Here is a 23,517-nt window from a genome sequence, read left to right as displayed (position 1 = left end):
CCAAAGCTGATACTATTCATAATCGAATTTGTCTTTTTCAAATCTCTAACTGTGATCGAGTTTTGAGCTGATTTTTTTAAGTTGTAGACATACCCCACAGGTATGTTGTACATTTTTTTCAGATTTTTTTGGATTGTCTAAATATGAAATATTTGAGTTGATCCTATGATCTCACCTAAAAGGTTGATCCTCTACAAGTCTTCCCCTCCGTGACAAGGAGGATCTCCACTTTCTTCGGTGTGGTGAGAGGGATCCGGATTATGTTCCAACTATTCCAGAAAGATACAAGAGATACGTTATTCCTCCAAATGCATCGGATGCTTCAACATCGGCGGAAAGTGCTCTTAACATGAATTTGTTTAGGCATGAACTAGCTACCGCCATTGCTCTTAGTTCGTGAAGTAATCATGTTCATGTCTTTAGATGGGTGGCCAAATTTGATTAGCAAACTTATATGCAAATGAAGCTTTTGTTCTATGACAAATGACAAAACTTCTAGTTATTCTAAATTATATAACTTGTCTTAACTGAGATAATTTGTGATCATTCAAAAAAAATGTACAGAAAACTCTCTATACTTCAGCTCAAAATATAACAAGTCCCATGGGGAAAAAAATTACAGCAGTTAAGCCCAGATGTTCTCTGCCTACTGCAGCCCGGGCCTTTTATCTCTAAAATAAAAGAGGCAGGCCCGACCAGGGCTGATTCCACCAGCCCAAACTGTAGCCGAGCAGGCCAGCAGCCTCCTCAGCGGGCCAAATTGCTGGGAGAAGCTACCACGTGCAGAACGCTTCGCTGATCGCCAGGAGCCCAGGAGGAGTTGGAAGCTAGCTTCTGAAGCTGATTTCGAGGAGTTTTGGAAGTTCTGAGAGGATCAGAACAGGCCCTAAGTATATATAACCCCGATGTGCACAATCGATTCACAATATTTCATGCACGTCACATATAATGCACATGAGCTACCAAGTACTGTGTCATCTAGGAGTAGTTTATCCGATCATCTATTATTGATATTTTTCATTATTTTACCCTGATGTGCCGGCTGCACGAATGCTTAGCTTACCTTAGCCGATCACAGCTCAGTAACCTGAAAATTCTGAGCCTGTTAGTTTATCCATTGGCTTCCTCTGCGACGTCAACTCGTCGGATGTTCAACGGGTCACAGCGATTTATACTTCTCAATAAGACTGGACGCGTGGAGACGAGACGTGGGTGTTATGGTGCACCCCAGGCTCCGGAGGTAGGATATCTACAGAGGATGTCGCTTCTTAAGATCAACATGGTACACCAACTAGACAATAGCCAAAGGCAGGTAGTGTATGTATCTGACTGACCTGCTTAGGTGTAGGCTCCGAGGAACCCATGGAGTTCTCTATCCTCTGCTTCTGGAAATGTTCCTGAAAGGGAACCATCAAAGTAAGGATCTTCTCAATGTGAAAGTTAACATAACAAGCCTTGCTTGCATAAAAAGAAAATCCAACTTGTTTGCAACAGAGGATGATTTAGGACTTGCCTATCTCTCTCTCATCAAATGGCTTCGCTTATCAATAGGAATTTGTTCCCACTTGATAACTTGAGTCGCAGCATTTAGTTAAGAATTTACCAAAGAAAACAAAGAGCTTGCTGCTAATAAACCAAACAGTGAGTTAACTCACATATTCTGCGTAACCAAGCGCTTCATCGTCGCTTAGCAATGACTTCAGCTTGCACAAGACATCCTGGAGGGGAACTTGCAGGTCAACTTCTCAGGGTAAAAGCTCTCGTTAAAAAGAGCATGTAAAAAGCAAATATCATTGATTAGTTATGTAGCACAACTATAGGTGATGATCCAACCAACATGAAAATAATGACCGGGATGATGGAGCTGTGAGATGGAAGGAGAGAAGGGTGAAGTCACCTTGCGCTTATATCCTTTACCGCGCAGGCGTTCATCAATCACAAATTTGATCTGAAAGGATAAAAACAGTGCCAATGATAAGGTTCAGAATGAGCATGTCGCCGTTCTCAAATAGCAAAACTGTCATATGAAAAGATATAACATCAATTCGGCCTCCTGACAACACTAACTTCATTCAGTTCCCCCAGAACACCAGCGTATTAATCGTGTGCGTTATATTTTGGGAAAACTTTGTTTTTGCCACTCTAGTTTTTGCCAACTTTGCTTATGCCACTCTAGAATTTTACATTTCACTTTTGCCACTCTTAGCTTTTGATAATATATCACTTTTGCCATTCTGTGGCAAAAGCAAAAAATTTAGAGTGGCAATTGTGATACATGTCAAAAGCTAAGAGTGGCAAAAGTGAAATGAAAAATTATCGTTTTTGCCACGAAATGGCATTTGTGATGTATTGTCAAAAGCTAAGGGTGGCAAAAGTGAGATGTCAAATTCTAGAGTGGCATAAGCAAAGTTGGCAAAAACTAGAGTGGCAAAAACAAAGTTTTCCCTTATATTTTCCTTCTAAAAAATAAACAAAATGATATATGCAGATGCCGTCACTGCTTCTAGGAAATATAACTTTCCCGACAATTGGCATGTGATGTGACACCTTTTTATGTACTTAAGAACTCAGTACCTTATCAAGCAGTCTCTTTGGAATTTGAAATGCCTGCCTCTTCGCCCAATGATGAAATATATGCGAGACTACTGCTCTATCATCAATTTCAAACCTGTACAAAGAATGAATTCAAAGAAGGAAAGAAAATTAAGCAAATATGCAGTAGCATAGCAAAGTATGTTGCAGATACATTAGTATGTTTGCTAATAGAAAATACTACAGAAACTGTGCAGAAAAAATAACCTAGCATTCACTATTATTATTAGAAACAAAAAATAAAATAAACTAAACAGGAAACGGAAAATCGAGATACAATGTTTTACCTCTTCAAGAAATCATTAGCAAGGCATGACTGCATCAGTTCAGGGTAAGGTGAAGTTTCATTCTGATTTACAATAGGTTTTTCAGTTGATGTCTCTCCTTCAGCGTGATCAAATGAAATGTCTCCAGAAGGCTGCTCGTAATATTTTGTTGCAGCCCCCTCACCCTGCAAGTTATCAAAATAAGAGAAACAATAATGCTATAATTCCACTGACATAATGAATGGGTTATATAATATGACTGCCGATGAAATAACTGAGCAGGACTAATAATAATGATTTTATGTGGCTCTAGCAGATTATATGATTGAACACAGATCAATAGGGGATGGAGCTAATATTTTAGCTTCAGGCAGAGATAAAAATAGGTCAAAAATGGTCTGACACTACTGCTCACCTGTATGTCGAGAAGGTGACCTGGAATCTCTCTAAGGAAACGTGAAGGTGGTAGCAGCTAGAAACCAATAGTTTGTCAGAAAAAAGCTAGATGGAGTATGAAGATAAGGAGATAAACATCAGCTACCTGGCGATGAGAGTCAACTGTGACATGCAAGATGTACAATTTCTTCCGAGCTCGTGTCATTGCAACATAGAATAACCTCCTCTCCTCCTGTAATTATAGCCAAGTTGATGGACACAAAGGAACATATGAGGAACAAATAATAGGTATTGAACAAACCTCCAATGTGCATCCAGCTTCTTTCACAGTGCCATTGTACTCATGCAGTAAGGGGATCTCTGAATCGTTTGCCTGAACAAATGCAAGGATTAGCACGAAAATGTCGACTTGAAAACTTAATAGAATTACTGATTAGCATATATTAAACAGAAACAAGAAAAATACTATTGAAGCGCGGTATTAAGATTCGTCAGTGGTCTACAGAAAAGAGAAACATGAAAGGAGGGAAGTTTCACAAGAAAATAAAACTTTCTGTGTTATGCCGAAGCTGATATCTTAGGGCGTTGCCAATATCCTTTCGACAAAATTGCTCTTGTTCGCCATAAAACCAGCAAAAGTTTCAACAATTAATGATTGATGACATTGGCATATCGCATGACAATACAGTAACGACAAGCACTCAATTATTGGATAGGATTTGGCATGCGTTGAGAGCACTCAACTTAGCGGAAAGGTTCGAAATTATGATCAAGAAATCAAATGTTGGGTTACAGCCTAAACTTCCTACAAAAATACTAACATCATTTCAGTTAGCACTTGCATGATATTTGCCATATACACGCGAGTATGTGACTAACATGCCATGAAAGATGTATTTGTGGTTTTATGTAACCGCTTTCTAAAGATTGCAGAAAATACCTGCACGATGAACACAACATCCCACTCTAAACCTTTTGACTGCAAACGAAAGGGGAGATCATCACATTAATTGTATCACACAACTACCAAATGCCACAACAGACGACATTATTTGTGATTTAGATAGAAAAGAAAGAACCTGATGAATAGTGGTTAATGTGATCGAGTTCTTATTTTCCTCCTTTCGGGATCGAAAATTTTCTGTTTCCCTCAAAGAAATGTAATCAATGAAGGCTTTGAGTGTAGCAGTGCAGCCTTTCTCCTCAGTCTGGTTTGCATCCCCTGAACTAGAAAAGTGTGTTGACAAGAAGTCAGACACATCATCCATTAAAAACTGAAGTACCTGCAGATTGATACAATGTCAATGTCACCTTTGTATATGAGGAATGAGAGTTAAGACAAATCATTAGCAATAATATAATATGTCTATCGAACAATCAAAATACTAAATAAGGAATTAAGTACAGGTACAAAGAGATAAAACGGGCCAACCTACGCTAATGGACCTATGTGGGAACCTGACAGTTATCGAAAGCGTGGTGCGGTCTTTCCCCTCCCCTCCAGAGGCGCTCCCGCAGGCGCCCCCGGGAGGGAACCCTAGCGCCGCCGCCCCGTCCCTTCGCCCCGTCCCCCCTCCCTCGCCGCCGCCGGTGGCGTCGCCGGCCAAAGGCCGCGTGGCGCAGGCGTCAGCGGGGCGGCTCTCTCCCTCGCGCGGGTGGCGGTCGTCTCGGGGCGGCCTCCCCTGCTCGGTGGCGTCGGGCGCCGGCCTGCCTCTGTCCCAGCTGCCCTCCTCCTCCTCGCGTCCTGGTGACCTGCCGGCGCCGCTTCCTCTCCTCCTCCCCCCTCCTCCTCGGCTCGTGGGGTTCTGGAGGCCCAGGGGCGTGCTGGCAGCGGATCTGGCAACCCCTGCCCAGATCCGGCTCGTGGTGGCGGTTGGCGGCTGCAGTGGTGACCGGCAGCCCCTCTAAGGTGGTGGTGCTGCAGCTGGGGTTCATCCTCCTCCGGTGGGGTGGCTGGGCACCGGTTGGTTCTGGCCAGGGCATGGAGACGCATGGGGTGTGGTGCGCGCAGCTGATCTCTTGCTGGATCCGGCAGATCTGGCGTTGGGGGTCAGTCGGCAGCGCGTGGAACCAGTGGTGCGTGGCCGGCGGCTCCAGCGCTTGGAGCTCGCTGGGCGACGCGGGTAGGGCAGCGGCCGGGCGTGGCCGCTGCTCCGGCCGTGGGCGGCGGCGTGGGGAGGTCCGGCGGGTGGCCTCCCGGTGTCGTGGCGGCTGCACGGTGGCTCAACGGATCTGTCTGCGGCAGCGGCCGGCTTCTCCGGTGTCGGCTCGTCTGCGTTCGGACCGTCTTGACCTTCGCCCCATCTCCTCGTCGTCCGGTCGCTACTCCCATCAAAGGGCTGGTCCTCTCCCGGCTGCGGTCCACCGCTCGTCTCGCGCCCGGTGCTGCAGGACCGAGCTCGTCTCGCTCACGGTGCAGCAGGATCGAGCTCGTCTCGCGCACGGTGCAGCAGGACTGACCTCGTCCCCCTCTCAGTGTTGCAGGACCGAGCTCGTCTCGCGCTCGGGGCAGCAGGACGGGTCGACAGATGCCAGTTCTGGCCGGCCTATCGAGTCTCGACGCTGGGGTCGCCCAAGGGTGCGAAAGGTGGGACCTTTCCGCTCATCTCTTTCGTTGGGGTTGAGGCGGGTCTCGTGTGAGGTGGTGTCAAGGTCTTGGATGCCGGGCGGCGGCCTTGGTGGTGGTAGCACGGTGCTCTTGGGCAAAGCCCGTGCCTTGGCGCTGCCCGGTCACCATGGTCGTGTGGGCGGCGTGGTTGCCGGGGTGTGGCATTCGGTGGCGGTGAGTGTTGGCCGAGGTGAAAACTTGTTCTATCTTCGGACGAACCGGCGGTGGCGAAGATTGTTCCCTTCTTGAAGGCATCATCGCGGCTCTCATTGCTCGTCATGCGGCTCCAGGGGAAACTCTAATCCTAGGATCGGGCGGTGGCGGCGCTCCGGTGTCGTACCCTTCCTGAAGGCGCCGTGTTGGAGCACATGGTTCGTCATATGTAGCTTCATCTCTTCGTGGTGGTAGTGCTAGGGGTGGTGTTGCTGCGCTCAGCGCCTATGTATCCTGCCTTGGGTGTGTGCGTGTGTTGCGGTGGCATGTGTTTGTACTGGATGCTTGATGGTTGGTGCTTTATATATAAAGCGGGGCGAAAGCCTTTTTCGGTAATGGACCTATATGCATATCTACACTTGGTATAGCGCAGCTGGGTATGGGACTCTGGGTGCAGCGTTTAGGCAACGGGTTACCACACCCTTATAAAACTACAAATGTGTGTTTGCAATTGAACAAAACACCCTTCCAAATGTTTGTGCAGGAAGACAAGGATCAAGGGAGAAAATAGCAGCTTTATTTGCACGATTTTTCTTTTGCACAGAATTGCTATTAAACGTAGACCGCTAGTTCTCTAACATGTCTTTCTGTGAATTTACTCAGAAGAAACTGAAATGCTTTACTCCACTATTATTATGTGAGCTCAGGCTCACTTTTTAGTTTTTTACGTGTCTGGGCTTACAAGATAGAGTACATGAAAAGAAAACACTATAAGAGCTGCCCTGTTTCTAAAAGGCCAAAACTTGCTCCAACAGCAGTCCTAACACCATGTCACTGCCTAAATGAGGGAGGATCACCACCTCTATGGGCCCTAGCGGACTGCATTTCCACTTACCTATTAATCAAACAGTGCCAGATTGCAAATTCTTTAGAAGTAACCAAAGTAACAGGTTTGGTAATAGTCGAGGCATTGTGACAAGGGATCATGGTACGGTTAATTAGCCCAGAAATTAAGAACAAAATGAAAGGAATCCTAATGAATTTCATGGAATACTGTAGTTACACAAAATAGTGATGAGAAACTCATTGAGAGAGAGAGAGAGAGAGAGAGACTCTGTTAGATTGAATATTCATAACTTTGAGTAAGATGCTATCTAGTTTCAAGTAATCAAATTGTTTGGATTTTGGAAAACTTGGCCAGATTACAGATTTCCTAGTTTTGGTAATGGCGACTCATTACCACTGAGATCATGGAACCTTTATCCAACCATGATGGTTGACAAGCTATTTTAAATAAGCTTGTTTCCAGAGAATTAGTTACAAGTCTACCAATAGCTGCTTTTGACTTAAATAAAAGCAGCACGTCACTTGATTTGGGGATTTTCAATGAGGAACAAAATGCATATCTTGCTCAATCTCCATTTGTGCATGCTCTTATATATGCTAGAGCTAGGATGATTCAAAATGATCTTCATCTCGGTGCACAACATCAAAATTTAAGTCTCAGGACAATCAACACATAGAACATTAAGAGCATCAAATAGTATGAACTTACAGATCTGATGTCATTGTCTTCATTTAACAATTTACCACCATCGTTATCAATAACTGCACGCTTTTCGAGGAGATATTGCTGCCAAAGAAATGAAAATCATTAAATTAACCATCATGAAAAGAATGAAATATACACAAAGCATTGATGTAGATATTATAGGATCAGTAGGGACCATTGTTTTTAAGGCGTCCCGCCTTGGACGCTTAGGCGACGCTTAGGCGATAAGGCGCCCCCCCCAGCGCCTTACAAATATGCCCGCCTTAGGCGCTTAGGCGTCCGCCTTAGGCGCTTAGGCGTCGCCTAGGCGATAAGGCGCCCCCCCAGCGCCTTAGGTCACCTTACCGCCTTAAAAACTATGGTAGGGACTAGAGACCACCAAATCAGACTCAGTTTGGTAATAAGCATATATGTGATAAGGTAACGTGTGCCCAAACCATGTATCAATTTCACAGCTTTCTACTGTAGATTTAATTTACAACAGGAAATTAGCATGATCTTGTTACAGTATATGTGGATTGCATTAGCCCTTTCCATAAGTTCGGACTTTTGGTTGCGTTGGTTAGTGCATGAAGCTTAACATGGTATCGGAGCTAAGGTCTTTGAGTTCCAGTCCTGGTTTGCGCAATTTATCTAAAAATTGCTGTTGCCCCCCTTTGTGTCCGCGTATAGGTCTCTTGAGTCATACGTGAGTTTCGCGCGCTGTCGCTCTCTTCCGGTTGCACGTGTTGACTTGTCTTCTCCGTCACACGTGAGAGGGGGTGTTACAGTATATGTGGATTGCATTAGCCCTTTCCATAAGTTCGGACTTTTGGTTGCATTGGCTAGTGCATGAAGCTTAACAGATCTGATCGTAGAACACGTGGCAAACAATGATGTCAGATCCTACGTTATGGTTATATGTTTACAATGACCAGCACATGACACTGTTCCAGCTGGCTGTTTCCCCCTATGAATAAGCTTGGATTAGGAGGGTTTTTTTTTTGTGAATCAGGATTAGGAGGTTACAATTGAGCCTAATTTAACCCCCCACCCCCACCCCCAGTTATTGCATACCATGAATTGTGCAGTAAACTAGAAGAATTCAAGATGATCAACAGGTGCGAGCACACAGTTCACGATTCCATTAGATGATAGGATCACATAAAGTCATGCACCAACTGCATGTACAAATTCACACTGATATGGAGTAACATTGTTGCTTCAAAAGCACTTTCCTATTCAGAGTGCTCCCAGATCATATTTAAAAACAAGGTTTAAAATTGCAGTTTTCGCAGAAGGTCGCCAAAAAAACTAGTGAAACAATCATCGATTTTAACACTAGAATATAAAAAATAATGAATATGCCTGGCAGATAGCATCTAGGGTTCAAAAAGCTATAGAACGGTTATAGCTAGCTATTTAAAACCTTGTAAAAAGGTGATAAAACACCAAAACAGAGAGTAAATCTTTTTGGATGCAATTGTAACAAGTAACTGAACCTGAGGTAGCATATTTCCTGCAGAAGAAATGACAGCTGAAACTGATTGTTCCTGAGACACAAAAATGAAGACAACCAATTATCAGTAAGGCTTTGCTGCAGGTTTAGTGAGTGATGCTTTCGTCTATGTTAACATGTATCTATGAAAAGAATCAGACCATTATCAGAGCACAGCACATACAAAGATATCTTTCATGAAATAGTACATTCAGATACATAGACTTGTGTTTTTTCCCAAAAAAGGTGGTTGCTACCTCTTATGAACTTACGATGAGGGTTAATATTTGTAATTAAGAAGATGGCTACTGTTTTAGAGGTGACCTTGATTAGTGTGGTGCTGCATTAGCAGTCAGTTAAAAAAGGATGTAGCTCTTGAGAAACTAACCACAAGATCAGTTGAAGTGTACCACTGCTGTGCAGAAGTTATAATTGTCCACTCTACATGGGGTAGTTATAAATAATGTTGTGCACAAGTTTGTTCACTGCTGACTATCAACGGAGAACGCGATGCAAGTTTACTAAGTTATGGGTGATGTGCAGAAGTTATAATCCTCTTACCTGTAAATACTAAATACACAGGCAAAAGAACTAAGTTCTTGAAATTGATGACACATCTTCATTCCATAGATGTTTACGTTTTTATAGGTCAGCTATTTCTTTACAGAAAATTTTGAAGATGTGGAACATTGCAGATATATCGTAAACTGAGATGTATCCTATGTTATGAAGAAATGTACAGTACTGGGGAGTAAAATTTTGTTCAGTACCCTCTCAACAAATTTTGATAGGCTATACAAGGTCGATAAAACCTTACGCCCTTGAGTAATCTGGGTCCTGCAGCCAACAAAATGAGACACTCTGAATAAAGCAACATTTAGTAGATTCATGAGCATGGCATAACGATAAGGAAAATTACAAAACAAAGTTTCCAAACTAAGAACAAAATGAAAATTCTGTTATAAATAAGCGGCAGTTGTATAGCTCAAAGCACAAGCAACATCGGTCTTACACTCATACATTTAATGTACATATGAAATAATGGTGCCCATGTAAAAGATGGTATAAACAGTCTTCAATTAGCTTGAAATAACAATACTTGCGGTGAATTTATGGTGTCTAAGAACAGCAAGTTAAAAGGGAGAATCTAACAACCTTTTGAAGGTCCCCGAGACCTTTGCACTGAAGATGTCAGTAGCAGCTGATATGAAGCTACACTTTCTAGCCAATGAAATCTTTTCCACATGATCTATAATCTGCAAATAAAATTGCAACAAATCATCAAATATATGGAAATTTTAAAAATGAAAAAAGGTATAACACGCAAAAGAAAGAGTCTGGTAACACTTGAACCTTCTTTTTTTCTTCCTTGTCACCAGGCAAAAGGGTCTTTAAGGCCTGACGCCATGGGCCATCATCACAACCAGGTAATGTGGTCCTAAGTATTGCCATAATAGCTTTGATAACCTGGAATAATAGCATGGTAAAGCACTTAAGCCGTGAGGCAACTGAGAGCACGTACAGGGTTGTTCACTTATTATTCCCAAGTAAATTATGAGTGCACTAAAATATGGTCATTCGTTTATATTAAGTGGAACAAAGTTATGCAAAATTTGGTGATGCACAAAAAAAGATTTCGCATGATTGCTTTCTCGAACAGTCTATGTATGGCTGACGTTGACAAAACTCACATGTCTACAAAAAAATAAGTAAATAAAAAACAAATAATGTTGTTAGCTTCATAGCATCAAGTTCAAACAATAGCTTATGATTATAACATATATTCTCAGAAGGGTGCTTCCCTACTGGTTCCTTCCAAAGGAATTGAAAAATTAGCAATAGCTCGTTTGCAACCCATAAGAAATTTCCAAGATCCCAAATGTTACGCAACTAATGACTTTAGAATTAACCGCACAGAAGAAAAGAGAGATAATGAGAAATTGCTACTTTGCAGTGTGTCTCAAGATTAAACTAAATTGAACTACCTTTTTCCTGTAGAAAGCCACACCATGAACATTAAAGGGTATTTTCCTGTTGCGGAATGACACTTGGAATGCTTTGCCAGTTATCTGTGTACAAGAAAGTTAGACTGCAAGCATGACCAAATGTGCTTTTCTACAATGCAGGGTTCAAAAATTCTCAACCTGTCTTCAATATAGGACAGCAATTTTACCAAAGTCGTGGCCTTCAGCTGAACTAGATGTAGTTTCAATGATTTTGTCAATGACAAATGCACATTGTGAATCTTCGCTATGGCACTCCTTAACAGTGATCTAAGTAATATTAAATCAATAAGCAACTGACAGGATGGAAGAACAAACGAAGAGGTTCAGTTGGGCTTCTATGAGTATACCTTACTTCCAGAAGGGTTGTCTGTCTCAGCAAGTTTATGATTACACCGTTTAGTGTTGTTGTGAATAAGAGCTGTGGCTGCTTCGACAATTGCCCGTGTTGAGCGGTAGTTCTTGTTCAACCTGATCTGCAGTCATCGGCAAGGCAAGCTACTTAACAGATATCATGAAGAAAATGTAACACCTAAGACAGTTAGAAAGTGCCCCCAGAGACGTCACAGTTACCTCTTTATGATTTGGAAAGTCTCTACGGAATGAATCAAAGCCAGAAACATCCGCACCATTGAAACTGAAGATGGACTGATACAAGAGAAAAAGAAGTTAAAAATAGTATATGTATGGCAGCTGAAAGCACCAATGGGCATCTAGAAACCATAAGTTCTAAAATTCATGGATGATAAAGTGGACCAAATTTGCATACCTGATCATCATCACCAACTATGGTTATATGATTGTGAGAAGCTAGAAGCTTCAGAAGAAAATATTGCATAGCACTGGTATCCTGAAACTCATCAACTACTATTGCCTGCCATGTGTTCTGGCACTCTTTGTATACTGCATAGGCAAGACAGATATCTTATCAACAGCTCATCAAAGCAGGTGATATTGTGAGATAAGAAATGAAACTACCTTCAGGAAACTTCGTGAGAAGCGTTATGGATGAGTTGATAAAATCATGATAATCAAGAGCATTACAAGACACTAGTATTTCATTATAGTGCCGAAGAATCGAAGCCTACTCAAAATGTCACGAAGTAAAGGTCAATGTGATTATAGAACACAGTGGATAACAATGATTTATACACAGAAGAGAGCTTACTCCTGTCAAATCGCCCTTCTTTTCATATTCTTCAGGAGTTTGTCCTGAAGATTTCGCCTGTAAATGAAGATGCAACATTTGGTAAATGGTAACAATAAAACCCAACTACACAAAAAGATCTGCTTAGTAACACAACCTCCTACGCTATGGATACATGATTATTTTCCAGAAAGACTTCTTCATATTACTGACTCGCTCACAGTTTGGATCTAGTACAAATGTGATAAAGACTCTAGTAGTAAGCTCAAGAATTGTGTGAACCAAAATGCTTTGGACAAACAAAATCTGTAGCCATGAGCCCATGAGAGTAAATTGCTGAAAGCCACCACATTTGTGGCTAGGGTACTGCAAAACTACCGCTTTTGCCAAAAATCACAAAAGACTACCAACTCTGCGGCAAGTGAATAACAAAACGCACTAAACGAGCTGTGAGCCGTGACTAATAGGAATACTGACAGCGCTGGCCCACCTGTCGGGTCCACGTGGCATATCTACACAGACAACATGCTGACATGGCCAAGGGTCCCACATGTCAGCCCCACACCTCGTTCTTCCTGCTTACATCTCTCTTCCCCTCTCTCTCCCCCGTTGACTCCGGCCCTGCCCCAGCCGCGACAGCCCCGAGCCCTCGACTACACCGCGCACCCTCCGCCTCTTCTCCCACACGCCCATGGATAGTACACCGTCGAGGAGGGCTGCACGAACCCGAGCTCCATGGCGAGGACGGGGCGGCGCAAACGCAGGCGGGGCGGCGACGCGGGCGCGACGGCGGCACTGCAAACGCAGGCGGGACGACGCGCAGGCGCGGACGCGGGGCGGCGGTGCTGCAGGCACGGGCGCGACGGCGGCATTGCAGACGCAGGCCGGGGCGGCGACGTGCAGGCACGGACGAGAGGCGGCAGCCCTACAGGCGCAGACGCGGGCGGCGGCGCGGCAGGCATAGGTGCGACGGCGGCGTTGCAGACGCAGGCGGGGCGGCGACGCGCAGGCGCGGGGAAGCGGGGGGCGGCGGCGCTGCAGGCACGGGCGCGACGGCGGCGTTGCAGATGCAGACGGGGCGGCGACGCGCAGGCGCGGACGCCAGGCGGTGGCGCGGGCGCTGGACGCGCGGCAAGCGCCGGCGACGCAGCAAGCGGGGGCGCGGGGCGGCTTGACCCTCGAGCAGCGGCACTGGAGGTCAAGCGGCGGCATAGGAGCTCGAGTGGCGGCCATTTCTCCTGCAACAAGGGAAGGCGGATGTGCGGTCGCCTCCCGTCAGCGCGCTCGTGCGCTCACTTTGGACCAGTCGTCGGTGTGGATGACCTCGGTGCTGTGGCTGACAGGTGGGCCCCCTGTCCACCTCAGCAGGTCAAACAACGACTAGGTTTAGTCTTCGCCACATAATCCCAGACAGACGGGTCCCACCCGTCAGTTTTCTGTTAGACGCAACTAAATTTCGAATCAGTGCAATCTGTTACTCACTTGCCGCAGAGTTGGTGGTCTTTTGTGATTTTTGGCAAAAGCGGTAGTTTTGCAGTACTCTAGCCACAATGTGGTGGCTTTCAGCAATTTACTCAGCCCATGACTACCCGTGAAGTGAGACATACCCATAGTTCAAAAAGTGCTAGGCGTTTTGCTATCACCTAGAGCCTAGGCACACTTAAGACAGTTAGAAAGTGCATGTTTATGCTTATGCTTATGGCCACCGCCTTGCACTTTTCTGACCAAAGCGCATGCTTATGCGCAGATTAAGCGCAAGGCGTTTTGCTATCACCTAGAGCCTAGGTGCACTTAAGCACCCACCTAGGTGTGCCTTTTTAACTATGGACATATCAATTCACAACTAAGCTAAATGTGATCCAGATTTAGCATGTGGTCACACCTATGGTTTTGTGAGGCACCTTCAAGGCTTCAACAAGTATCATAGTTACCCAGAGTTTTCACATAATTTTTGGGATCTAGTAATTGTCAAAATTATTAATAAGACATTTGTAATTGTGTCCTAATTGATTGGTTCTAAAGTGATTGTTCAGAGTTAGTTTTTGTATGTCAAGTGTATTCAAAACCTTTGTATTTTTGTTTTCTACTATATGCAGAACTTTGTATACTTTATCTTGAATTAATTCAGGCGTCTCAACAAGACTAGGAATAATCCACTATATGCAGTAAGCCTTTAGAAAAATGTCTGCACAGCATACTGAAGCAGTTCCTTCAATATTATGCGCTGTGGATTGTGCAGAAGGTGGCAAGTAACAAATATATATACATATATAAGGAGAATCTGAACGACACTTTGGGTAGATGCAAAGTTATTGTGAGGCTTTACAATAATTTTGCAGGAGCAAAATGCTGTAGAGACTGCCCAATCCCTTCATAGAGCTTCAGGTGCACCAAAACAAAAAGGAAATAAAAACTATAAAATGATAGTGATGAATCTTCAGAAGTAGAAGGCACCTGTGTAACAAACTTCAACCACTTCTTAGCTTTGTCTTTAAAAGAATGTTTAATATCTCCATCATACTGCTTAACTGCATCTCCTAAACCATCACTTTTGCCATGCTCCAACAGGCGTTCTGCCTCAATAATGGCCCTCCTCTGTTGCCCATGGCCATATATTATGAATTCAGATGTGCGCCCTAGCCTTCAAACGAATGTTGTAGAAATATTAGTTTTTAAAAAAAGGGACAAAATAAGCCAAGAACAAGTATCTAAGAGTTCACAACAACTTGTAGACTTAATAAACTGCAAGAAAGAGAAAGTGTATTGAAATGAGAACATAAAACACAAACAAGAAAATTATCAGATCAGCAAATTGATATAGCATTGCACATACTTTTCCATTAACAACTTTGTGAGACATTAAATTACAGTTAGAGATGATTGTAAGAGGTTCGCTTGGAAGAGCAAGGCCGTGACTATCACGGACCCGGCGTTCTCCGCGAACACGATCACTGCCAAGGTTTCCACAGGCTCAGATGCCCCTTGGTGGATGACGGTGATCTACGGACCGCAGGATGATGAAGATAAAATTGTGTTTCTTCAGGAATTATGCGACGTCCGCAGCGATTGCCAGGGACCTTGGATGCTTTGCGGGGATTTTAACCTAATCTACCATGACAAAGACAAGAATAATGGCAATCTGAATAGGAGCATGATGGGCAGATTCCGAAGGCTGATCAACGACCTCACGTTGAAGGAAATATATCTCAATGGTCGCCGGTACACATGGTCGAATGAGCAATCCCCTCCCCCACCCACCCACCGTGGTGCACCTTGACAGGTGCTCTGCACTGCTGACTGGGAAGACGCCCATGCCGCTTGCCACCTTCGATGCCTCGCATTGGTGGTTTCTGACCACAGGCCATTGCTCTTGGATTGTACCCCTGTACCGGCTGCACATCGGCGATTCCACTTTGAGGATCTCTGGTTGCGCCTTGATGGTTTCCACGAGAGGGTGGCCGCGGCCTAGAGCTCGATCGATGACGTCGACCCCTTCCGCCAGCTGAGGATTCGATTGCAAGCCACAGCACGGAAGTTGACGAATTGGAGTTCCCGATCTGTCGGGAACAATAGGAACAAGATGGCCATCTCACACGAGCTCATCTCGCGCTTTGACAAGGCTCAGGAAGACCGGATGTTGACGCTGCAAGAGGATTGGTTCCGTAAGCAGCTTAAGATTTCCTATCTTGGCTTGGCTTCTATGGAGCACATATTCGCTCGACAACGCGCCCGGATCACCAATCTGAAAGGACCGTGACGTCAATACCTCCTTCCACCGGCAATGCTCTTTCCGCCGGCTAAAGAACAAGATTTTTGGCCTCACCGTGGACGGCCAGGTGATCACCGAGCACAAGAGCATGACGGAAGCTGCCTTCACGCACTATGATGTGCTCCTGTGCACCGCCATCGACTGCGATTGCACGGTGGACTTGTTGGAGCTGATCGTGCCCAGTGACCTTGACAACCTCGATGCTCCCTTCAACACTGAGGAGATTTGGGAGACAATCAAGCGTCTGCCCACGCGCAAGGCAATCGGGCCGATGGCTTCACCACAAAGTTCCTGTGGGCCTGTTGGAGTATGGTGCGACAAGACTTTGTCGACGTCTTCCAACAGTTATATGAGATGAGAGGCCATGGCTTCTGCAGCCTCAACCAGGCGCTGATCACCCTGCTACCAAAGCACGCAGATGCGAGCACACTAAAGACCAAACGACTACCGGCCAATAAGTCTTATCCACCTAGTGGCCAAGATCTTTGCCAAAGTCCTCTGACTACGCCTAGCCCCAAAGCTGGATAGCCTTGTCAGCCGAAGCCAAAACACGTCCATCGCCGGTCGAAGTCTACATGACAACTTCATTCTAGTCAAGCAATCGGCCTGGATCCTTCACCAACCAGGTGCCCCGCGAGTCTTGGCCCTTCCTCTTCAAGGTCCTTCACCAATATGGCTTTGGGAACAGACTTCTGGAGTGGATCCCTATCCTACTATCATCGGTGAGCACACGCGTCCTGATGAATGGCGAGCCGGGCGCCCCTATCTGGCACCGCCGGGGGCTCCGCCAGAGTAATCGCCGTCGCGGGCACTCAATGTTGACACATTAGAATGGCTCATCAAGCACGCGATCGACCTGGGAATCATGGCTCAGCTGCACCCTAGACGTTCGATCCCCGTGGTGTCTCTGTACGCTGACGACGTGGTACTTTTCTACCATTGTTCGTCCAGCGACATCATTGCCAAATTTTGAAGTTCTTCAGCCGCGCCTCTGGCCTTATGGTGAATTACGCCAAGAGCTCCGTTGCATTGTGACACTGATGAGGCGACGACTGTGATCGCGCAACTAGGTTGTCCTATTGTTGAGCTATTGATCACCTACCACGGGATCCCCCTCGCAACACGACGACCTACCGCAGCCCAATTACAAGCCCTTTTTGATGGGATCGTCGGGCGACTCCCTGCTTGGAAGGCCAGACTGATGAACAAAACAGGGCGCCTCGCGTTGGTGAAATCTGTCATGGGTGCCATTCCTGAGCACCAGCTCCTCGCCTTCACGCCGCCAAAGAAGACGCTTCGTCAAAAATCGAGAAGATTCAACCCAGCTTCTTGTGGGTTGGCTGCGTAGCTGCCAACGGTGGCCTCTGCCACGTCAATTGGCGTCGTGTCTGCCGCCCCATCACGCACGGAGGCTTCGGCATCCAAGACCTAGAGTGTGTTGGCCTCGCCTTGAGGCTCCGCTGGCTTTGGTTCTCGCGCACCGATCATGAGCGCGACTGGAGTGGCTTGGAGCTGCAGTTGTCTACCAAGGAACGGGTGCTCTTCTTCGCCTCCACCACGATGACCATCGGAAACAGCTTAACTGCGTTTTTCTGGGAGGACCGCTGGATCAACTAGCAGTCGATAAGCGAGATCGCCCCAGCCCTCTACAACTGCATCCCCAAGCGCCGCCGCAAAGATTCGGATCGTCGCTGAAGATTTACAAGGGCATAACTGGGCACGAGACATCCACAGGGCCCTCGGCATACACGAGATTGACCGGTATCTGAAAGTCTGGCTGGCGATCAAGCACTTCTTGCTCTCGGACGCCCCCGACCAGCTTGTTTGGTAGTGGACGGCCACTGGCACCTACTCTGCTAGCTCCTGCTACCTCGCCACCTTCCAGTGATCCACGACTTGCTTCCCGTGGAAGCTCATATGAAAAATTGGTCACCGCTGCATGTGAAGTTTTTCCACTGGTTGGCCAACCAAGATAGGTGCTCGACTGCTAATCGCCTCGCTCGGCGTGGACTCCAATACCAGCCCGGATGCCCACTCTGCGACCAGGCCCCCGAGACGATGCGTCACCTCCTCCTGGAGTGCCCCTTCGCCAGGCAGACTTGGCATGAGATCCTCGCCTGGCTCGGGATGACCATCGCCGGCCCAATGAGGAAGAATCCCTCATGGACTGGTGGCTCAACGCCAAGCAGAACACGCCTACGCAGTTGCGCAAGGGTCTCACATCCATTGCCCTCCTAACACCGTGGATGATTTGGAAGCAGCGCAACGAGTGCGTCTTCGACGATGCCCAGCCTCTGATTCATGCCCTGGTCTCCAGGATCAAGGACGAAGTCGAGCAGTGGGCACGAGCTGGTGCTCATGGCCTTCGCGTCACCCTGTCACCTGTTGAAGTGTATATGTGGATTGCCTAGCCCTTTCCATCAGTTCGGACTTTTGGTTGCATTGGCTAGTGCATGAAGCATAACATGGTACCAGAGCTAAGGTCTTGAGTTCAAGTCCTGGCTTTCGCAGTTTATCCAAAAAAATTGTTGCCCCCCTTTGTCCACGTATAGGCCTCTCGAGCCATACCTCTGAGTCTATCCATGTGTTGACTTTCTACGTCACACGTGAGAGGGGGTGTTGAAGTGTATATGTGGATTGCCTAGCCCTTTCCATCAGTTCGGACTTTTGGTTGTGTTGGCTAGTGCATGAAGCTTAACACCGCCCACCTGGGATGTACACTAGTTTCCCTGTATTTTGTTTGAACTCGGCCTCTTAGGAGGATCGTAACCCAACTCTATCTTTTCAATGCAATGAAACACAAAGTTCCTTGGTGTTTTCTCAGAAAAAAATGATTGTAAGAACTAAGAGGTAGTTTAATGCATCTCTGACATCTAGTTCATGGTTACTACTTACTACAGGTGAAAAGAGTCATCATAAGTAAATATTGACTCATAAGTAAAACTGAGGATAATATTTTTTTAGCTTCATTTTTATACAGTTCTATCCCATTAAGTTACTTCATAATTAAGTCAATATCTGACAACAGAAAATGCATACTTTTCAGCATGGGTCCTGCAAAGCTGCAAGCAGAAGGAGTGAAATGTGCTTATTATGATCTCTTTGGCAACTGCCTTCCCGACCACTGCCCCTATCCGGTCCCTCATTTCTGAGGCAGCAGCAGTTGTGAATGTCATAGCAAGGATGTTCGATGGTGGAATTCCCTGGTCGTACAATAAACGGAGAAATATGACTGTGTGACCTTCAAATATCACTACATGCTAATTTTGTAGTGAACATATGAAAGAGCGCACTCTACCTCTTTGAGCAATGTGAGAACCCTGCCGACCATTGTAGAAGTCTTGAGTCATGCCAGTTACAAAGAAAGTCAATATAGATAAAAGTGCGGAAATGATCACAAGATAAGAGGTCTATGGAGCTCAGTTAAAGAGTGCCATCTTATTATATTTAAGTCACGGCATAATGAAACTGTGTGCAGATAAGAGACACAATTCAGACCGTTTTAAAAATGTAAATCCAAGGACTGCACTTGCATCATTTTCTTGAACACTACATTAGTGCGCCAGAAGAAGTTTGCAAATACGATATGAAGTTACTTAAACAGACAAACAAATAAGAGTGAAACATATGAGTAAATTGCTTTCTGTTCTTCTAACTGTCCGGAAGGATATAGGCTACTGTCTTGGGAATAAATGGTGCAACCTTTGTGCAGAGTTTCTTCTACTATAATTGGTGCACATTTTTAGATGTGAATTCAAGCAAAAATAATATTCATGGAATATATTTTACTTTGTAGGTAGGATTTCTGTCGTAATGGGACAGATCATGTTAGTTCTGATTTCATTTGGAATCAATAATTAATTGCATCAAAATATCAGCTATAACATCCTTGGGAAAATAATATCAGCTATAACATTCTTGGGAAAATAATATCAGCTATAAGAACAGAAGATACGAACTTATTAACTCATCTGATACTGATAATCTTATTTTTCTTAAATCATCTTAGTAAAAAAAAGGTAAATCACGAAAACAATTGGTCTCAGTGGACACAAGCAACAGAAATTATTGGTCTTAGTTGACTTTTTGGATATCGAATTTGGGAAAACCAATATTGTGGAAAGAGTTAATCACATTATAATTATACATATTCACTGTAATGAGAACTAAGATATTGTATCCAGAAACACGAAATGTATATTGTACTCCCTCCGTCCGGAAATACTTGTCATCAAAATGAATAAAAGGGGATGTATCTAGATGTATATTAGATACATCCCCTTTTATTCATTTTGATGACAAGTATTTCCGGACGGAGGGAGTACAATTTATCCAAATTAAGACAAAAATTGTACCTTTCCACTTCCTGGACCTGCAACGATCATTAACGGAACAGCAACATCACTGCATGCAGCTTTCCTCTGCTTGTCGTTTAGGGAGTGCAAATACTCATAGTACTTCCTTGGGGCACACCCTTCATTTTCCTCCATTTCTAGTCCCATCTCCCCAGGCTCCTCCTTGCCCTTGGCAGCAGACATGGCAACCTGCCCCTCATGGATGACATCGACCTCCCCCAAGAGTGCATCAACAACCTTAATATCTCCAAGAGAAGAGTAATCAAATAAACTGGTTTAGTTATTTGGTTCCAGACCAAACCTACTCAATTCCTTCCAAGATTCAGGAAGCAAGAATTCCATGATGCCCCAAAACTATAGAACTTTCCCCTGTCTAAAATTAAGAAGCAAAGTTATACCTCTCCTCCCTCCTCCGCAATGGATATTACTGGAGGGAAATCAACACATAATGCTACTGAGCCATCTTCTACGTACACCACATCTATCTCATCCTGGTTGATCGCCGAAGATGTGACGTAGTGCTCCTGGTTCATCTCAGAAGATGTGACATGGTGCTCCTTGCTGATGGCATTGACATTGACTTCCCAGAAAGTGTCCTCCAACTGAATTTCTCTCAAAAGAAGACAACGTGATAAGCTCCTTTGCAATGTACTGGCTACCTAGTTCACTTCTAATTTCACAAAACCAACATTATTCTCTTAAGATTCTTAGTTGTTGACGTATAATGTGTTGCGTAGTCTCTTTCATCAGATCGGTCTTTTGGTTGCATTGGCTAAAGCATGCACTTCTACATGGTATCGAGCCAAGAGGTCTTGAGTTCAAGACCCAGCTGGCGCAATTAAATTGCAGCCCACTTTCGGTCCACGTTTAGGCCCGAGGGAGCCACACGTGAGGGGGGGTGTTGACGTATAATGTGTTGCCTAGTCTCTTCCATCAGATCGGTCTTTTGGTTGCATTGGCTAGAGCTTGCACTTCTACATTAGTGTTAGGTAGGGGAAAACATGACTTAAAGGAAGTTACAAATGCTTTCGGATTTAAAGGAACCGGGTTCAAATTAGAACTAAAACCACGACAAGAATTCCATTATGAAAACGGAGGGAGTAGCACTTCGTAGAATTTCCAAAGTTTCCCCACCAGATCAATGAAAGCAAAAGGCACACATGCCCCATGGATATTCACATACCTTAACACAGTCATCTGCGATGGATATAGCTGGCAGAAACGAATCATCACCACAGGACAGAACCGAGCTTTCCTCTTCCACCATCTCCTTCAGCTCCTCATCCTGGCTCTTGGCAGCAGGCTGAGCATCACACTCCTCAAAAATGGCAGCCTCCGTCCAGAATGCGTCCTCAAGCTAAATTCAATCAAAAAAAGAGAATAATGAAGTGAGCGCTTTATTGAAATTACCACCTAGGCAATCCTAATTAATCGGAATAACACATCAAGAACAGATTATCCTCGGATTGAGTCAGCATTTCCTTTCGTCGGTTCTTATCTCTCCCTAACAAATCAATCTTTTGCATAAACGAATTTGGATATGCCTTGGCTCTCCCTATTCTATTTCCAATTTCAAAACAACTTAGAAAGGACCAAAGGTATACCGTTCCGCACTCTGGTCCGGCGTGGGTTGCTGCCGCCACAACGATCGGCCCTCGCTCCACCGTCGAATCTTTCTCCCTGCCCTTATCTTTCCCGGCCATGGACCGCGAGTGCTCCTCGCAGATGGCGTCCACCTCAAGCAAGAACGCCTGGTCCATGTCGTCGTCCTCTAGAAGGAACCCGCAAGACTTGGGCACCTTGGGGAGGGGAGTGATGTACCCGTAATCGATGCCCTCCACGCCGCCTGCGGATCCGGGCTGCTGCAGGGCGTTGCCCGTGACATCGGCAAGCGGCCGGCGAGGCGGCGGGCATGGAGACTGCAGCGGCCGCTTGCAGGGGAGCAGTCGGGAGGGGTTGGAAGAGCTGCCGTAGTGGGGCGGAGCAGGATAAATGTTTTCCTTCCAGCGCGACATGGATGCCGTCGAGATCGCCGGCGGCGAGGGTTTAGGTATTTGGGGCGGCGGTGTGGGCGGGACGAGGTGGGGTTTTTTTCTTCATTTCGATTCGAAGAGAGCGCGGTTTTTGGGTTTTTTATTTATTTTGTTGAGCGCGGAAAGAGAGCACGTTAAATTTGGATAAATGGAACGAACAAAAAATTGAATGAGTGGAAACGGGTCACATAGGCTTGTGTCAACTTAGTAAAATGCACTACAGGTCATTAAACTTGTTCATCATTGCCTAAAAAAAAACTTGTTCATCATGGTCATTTTGGTCATTGTATTCAAAGAATGGCATGTTACGACGATTGTACTTGCTCACATGGACTCATATCGTCACTTTCTACATTTTGGTCCGTGTTGTCACTGAGTCGCTGCTGTTTTTTGCAGATGAGCCCTCTCATCGATTAGTTTTATGTTTAGAGGCGCCTTGATCACATCTATTGGTAAAGGAAGAGGAAGACACCAAGGGCGTAATTCGTCGAGCGATGGCACAGACCCACCGGTATATGGTAAGTCGTCTTGCCTCACTTCTCTTTCCCATGTTTCGAACGAAAATGAGGCGATTTTTACTCCATCTTGATGGGTTGATCCATGATCCTAACATATAGGAGTCCGCATTGCCGATCGAAACGTGTTTTGATGGTCGGCTTTGTTGCAGCGACGGTAGTTGATTAGGGTTTTGAGAGAGGTTTGTTAGGGTTCCTATTAGGGATAATTAATTTCTTGAATCAAGGTTGATGGATGTTTGCCTTGCACAATGTTGATTCCCGCAGTTTGAATTTCTCTATGGAGTTCAATGCATGTGGTTATTTTCTTGGTACTAGATGGAACAGGCATATGTGAATGGGAAGCCAATTTGGTATGATAACCTTCATGTGGACATTTGGTCAAATCTTGTCGTGGAACACTTTGGGTATGAAAACGGCAGGAAGGATTAAAGCCTATTGTTGTGTGCCACTGCTATCGAAGAAATCGGTTGAGACAGATAAGAGATGATGATGACACAGACAAATGTGTGATTTTGTCTTAATTGTTTACCATTGAGGGATGGACCAAAAGCTCGTAGCTTCCGAGTATAATGAATGCTCGATTGCTCGACTCATTAAAATCAAAGCTCGCTTATTAATGAACAGAGCCAATGACCGATTTCAACTCGC

The 23,517-nt window shown here is 45.2% G+C and overlaps 1 pseudogene; it reads right to left on the bottom strand.

Annotated features, from left to right (window-relative positions):
- Nucleotides 1-410: 410 nt before the first annotated feature.
- Nucleotides 411-22,441, bottom strand: LOC123044779 (ATP-dependent DNA helicase SRS2-like protein At4g25120; annotated as a pseudogene).
- Between the last annotated feature and the right edge of the window lie 1,076 nt (nt 22,442-23,517).

The sequence above is a fragment of the Triticum aestivum genome, chromosome 2B, assembly GCF_018294505.1.
Source record: "Triticum aestivum cultivar Chinese Spring chromosome 2B, IWGSC CS RefSeq v2.1, whole genome shotgun sequence".
NCBI classification, from domain to species: Eukaryota; Viridiplantae; Streptophyta; class Magnoliopsida; order Poales; family Poaceae; genus Triticum; species Triticum aestivum.
Note: the sequence above shows the minus strand (reverse complement) of the source record. Positions and strands in the feature narration are given on the sequence as shown.